Here is a 5,000-nt window from a genome sequence, read left to right on the forward strand (position 1 = left end):
AGCCCCCTTGACATCTCTTCATCTGCAAAGAATTCTCGATGTGAAAACACAGAGACAAAAGGCTGATCTTTGAATAGGAAAAAGAGTGGATCCGCAGGGTCCCAAATGAATTGGCTTATTCGAAAAAAGCCTTGTTCTTTGGAAGATCTATCTCGTGTCTGGTACTGCATGGTTCCACCCTGTAAGAACTCTGAATCATTTTCTTGAAGCTCATCCTCTTCATCATAAATGATCTGCTTGCCCCGAAATGACCTGGCCCAATAGGGAAATCCCAATTCATTGGGCCTTTCGATACAATCAAATAGAAAGCCCCAAGGGCGCCATATTCTAGGAGCCCAAACTATGTGATTGAAAAAATCCTCCTCTATCTGTTGCGGGTCGAGGACTCCTCCCCCTTCTTCAAACTCCGATTCATATTTTTCATGGAGAAATCTCTGATCAACGATAGAACAAGATCCATTTTGAATCATATTTAAGGGATTCCTTGGTTCGGACCGAAGAAGCAATGTCACTCGATCATTATCAAACTGACTGCAATTTTTTTCTGTCCGTGAGGATCCCACCAGAGCGCCTTCTACTTCTAATAGGCCATGAACTAGATCAGAATTATTCTCAACGAGTCCATAAGAAGTGATCCCATTTTTTTCATCAGGTCCGGGTAGAGACCAAAGGTCTTGAGCGACCGATCCGGCAGAACAACTCAAAAGATAAAGAAGTATCGTTAATTTCTTCATGCTCCTTCCAAGTTCGAAGTACCATTTGTACAAATAAGAATCCCCCTCGTTACATGATTTCTTCTTCATATAGATAAATATAGGATCTATGGAGCAATTACTTAGAAGTACATTTTGTGAAACAGCCCTTCCTATCTGATAGAAAAGGATCCCATGATCCTGAACCGATCTTACCTGAGATCGCAAATCCCAAGTTTGTCTATGAAGAGCAGATCTAATTATATTAGTGTCTAGGATGGATTTTTTTTGTATAATACTAATCGATAAGGCCTCATTAGTAAGTGCTACAAGATCTCGTACATTGGAACCCATAGTTATGGTTATGGACCCGAATCCATTAGTATGGAACATTTTCTTTTCCAAGTGAAATCCCTTAGTATATGAAAGAGTGAAAAAGTGCTTTCGTTGTTGTGGAATAAGAAGCCTTCGTATCTTAATGCATGTATTTAATTTATTCGGAGCTATTAGAGCGGGATCTACTTTTTGGGGAATATGAGTCGAAGCAATAACAAGAATATTTCTAGTGGAACATCTTTCACAATCCCTGGAGAGATAGTTCACTAATAGACCGAGGGATAAGTAATTCGATTCATTCACATCCAGATCATGAATGTTTGGAATCCATATTATGCAAGGAGACATTGCTTTTGCTAATTCGAATTGAAAGGTGATATAAAATCGGTCTATTTCCGGCATCATATCCATAGTTAGCGTATTCATCATAGTTAGAAGCTCCAGCTCCATATCAAGGTCACGGTCGATATCGTCACTATCATCAATATCGTCACTATCGTCACTATCATCAATAAGAAAACCCTTAGGCTTGTTATCCAGGAACTTTTTCAGAAATACTGTAATGAAAGGAACATAGGAGTTTGTCGCTAGGTATTTGACCAAATAGGATCGTCCAGTTCCTATAGAACCTATCACTAAAATACCCCTAGGGGGGGGTAGGGCTAAGCGGAGCGAAAAGGGTTTTCCATGAGATGGGAAATGAAAACTATTAGCCCCCCACAGGGTTTGTGAATAAGTAATTGTCTGATAATGAGCAAGGAATATCCGTCTTTCTGCTAAACAGGATGTATTGAACTCATAATGCATTAGATACTTTTTATGAATGTCAACTAAGTATCGTAAGTAAATTGCTCCCGGTTGTTCAATCATTTGATAACCAGAGTTATTCTTTGATAAATGATCACTATGAGTCAGACTCAATAGAATTTGATCAATCCTTGTTTCTGTCGTTAAGGTAGAGAACTGAACCAAGAATTCTCTTTCTTTATCATCAATCGAATCACTGTTCGAGACCCAGGATTCTATTTTATCATCAATCCAATCACCATTCACGTTTTTTATTTTTCTTATCAAGGAATAGATCGCTTTACTTGTATGACTTACATGTCTCGTATTTCTCGAAAAAGCGATTCGATTGATGGGATTTGGTATGATACTTATGAGATCGATGAGATTCCAATATTTCTTCTTAGAACGTATTGATTTGACCCCATAAGCGGGACCACCACCCCATAGCATGGGGCCACCAGAAGCAGAACCCCGTATTTCTTCTAGAGAATCTCCTAATTGTTCCAGAGCAACTAGAAAGAGATTCTTTAACCAGAAAGAATTCAGTTCAGATGTGGGATACCTATCTAGAAGTTTTCGCAACTCAATCATGTATGATGGAATCATCAAAGATTTGACCTTTTCGAACTCTGTCTGTAACTCACTATAGACTCGAGAAACAAAGAGAAGATGTGTACGAACGAGATATCCAGCAACAAGAAGAAGGAAAAGGATTGAATAGAGGAACTCCCGAACATTTAGCGATCTCAGATGTGTCGATATCAATAGTGATTCATTATTTCGATGAAAAATTTCTTCGGATAGAAGAAGATTATGTAAACAATTACTCGGAATCTCACTTATCAGATTCCATATCTTACTTATCAGATTGCATTGTGAAAGACACAATGGAATCTGAAGAATTCGCCATGATATATCTGATCCATGCATAATATCATGAAAAATGGATACAAATTTTTGGCTGCTACTTAGTATCGGCAATAGGTCTGAAAAAGTATCTAAAAATATGAAATTTATATATTTGTACCCTGTCGAGGTAAGGAACCATGGTATATATGTTTGGAATAGATTCCATTTTGAAAGAGTTGAAAAAGCACTATCTCGTTGAAAGGTTCTATACATCTGCCCTTTCTCAAGGCATTTTTTTGGACAAGGACTCCGTTTTTTCCTCTTTTCGGATGGTAAATATTTCTCAGAACATGGAGTGTGAATCAAACCCATGTTTGAATTGAAATTGAGATACTGATGCAAGTTCTTCCCTTCTGAATCAGGTAGATTCATATCTGAAAGAGATTGACAATAAGTTCTTTCAAAATTGACTATTTGTCCCTCTGTTAGAGGTGTTCCAGAAATGTCTGCGATCGAGTAAATAGCTCTACGAACGAATGGATCGGATCGAATTGGAAAATGGAAAGATTTGTACAAGTTATACCCTTCGTCGCCACTTTGCGGAAAATCGTTAGGTATCAATATGTTAGATACCTGGGACTCGATTGGTGAAATAGTATCTCTCCCCCAAAAAGCATGTTTTTTTTTACCACCGCAAAAAGAAAATATTTTTCGAATGAACAAGATATGAGTTGTCCTACGTAATCATATTATTGATGAGGTTTTAGATTGCATTCTAGCAGCTATGGTTCCTTCTTACTTTTCTTGTGGATATCCCGTGTTATGAGCACCCAATCCTTCTGAAAAGAGAGATAAGCAAGGACATATGTGAACTCAGATAGCCTTGTGGCATACCTTGAATCCAAACTAGGCTACCATCTTTCCTCTATTATGAAATATCATTTCTCTTTTTTTATAAAGAAGCCCTTCCTATCGAGCAACTTCTGGTTCGTAGCACTGGAACCAGGTATCCCAACCCCGGACCTGATCGGGTATGCTAATCTACCCGTAGAAAGCGCAACTTCCGTAGTCTATGGTCCCGCTAATCCTAAGCGGAGAAATTCGCCAAGAAGAGATCCCGGAATCAGTCTATTCTTTTTCTTTCTTCTAGTAGGATGGTAATCCATTTCTTACTTACCAGGCTGGGATATAATCTAAGGTAAGGTTGCTTTCTATGTAGGTAGGAGAGCCTAATCTCTGTACTAGCGCTATCTATCAGGGAAGAAGGGACGACCCTATAGTATAGGAGAACGTAATCTTAACCCAGAAATGAAGTCTTACTCAAGCTAAGTAGCTGAACCAAAAAGAAGACCGAGAGTTCTATTTGTGGAAAGGATCCACTCCCTTCAAAAAAGGAAGGGCAATCCAACTATTCCTTTAAAGGTGGGTTTCGGGGGAAAGACACCATGTCCAGATATGCATTCGCGTAGACGCAACCTCAGAGGAAAAGGCCGACTTGACTATAGAAGAAAAGAAGGGCAACTGCCCGGACAGAAGATATACATTGAAGGAATAAGAGTCTGTAGCTGAAGATGCGGAAACCCCGAGTACGATGCTATAGGAAGTGTTCATCGATGGGTTGGGGAAGCAGGCTATTCGTTGGTGCTTAGCTTTCTTTGGCTTCTTTCCGGTCTAGCATGGCTGGCTTGGCTGCTGGTCCCGGGTCTGCTTTCTTTCAAAAAATGAAAACTACTACTCCCGCTCTCCATAAAGAAGGAAAAAAAAAGCATTTTGCCAGAAAGGTTAGACTTCCCTCCGCGCACAAGCCGTACTCAGCTACAGACAGGGTTCACCCTCCGGGCTTCTGATAACCAATGCTTCCTACGCTCCAGTCCCACACCCGTGAGTAAGGAGCTTCCTTTGGGTGAATATCATAAGTCATCACTGAACCTTAGGTACGGATAGTAGAAAAAGATATCCGTCCTCATTCTATGAGTGGTTCTTCTTAAGAGATGTAGTTTCGCCGCCTTTATACAAATCTCCTTTCACGAATAGCCTGATTCACAGCGCCTACCTTATTCTCTCCCCAATCACACTGGAATGTTCACTTGTCCGCCTACCAATGATAGCCTTTCAAACCTCATTCCAATATTGATAGTATTGTGAAAGAGACCCACATGCCCACTTCTCCTTCCCCGCCCCATTTCTGGGACGGGCCTCGTTCTTATTTGAGGATACCCCCGCTCAAATAAAAACTACAACCCCCGAAAGACTAAGAGCCAGAATCTTAAACCCACGTATCCTTTACATCATAGCATAGAAAGCACATTGATCCGATATTCAATTTAATTGGTG

General features: G+C 40.0%; 1 pseudogene; it reads right to left on the reverse strand.

The window, feature by feature from the left end:
- Positions 1 to 5,000, reverse strand: part of LOC113852535 — a 91,557-nt pseudogene that overhangs the window by 253 nt on the left and 86,304 nt on the right.

Source organism: Abrus precatorius, unplaced genomic scaffold (assembly GCF_003935025.1).
Source record: "Abrus precatorius isolate BTA unplaced genomic scaffold, Abrus_2018 Scaffold0, whole genome shotgun sequence".
NCBI classification, from domain to species: domain Eukaryota; kingdom Viridiplantae; phylum Streptophyta; class Magnoliopsida; order Fabales; family Fabaceae; genus Abrus; species Abrus precatorius.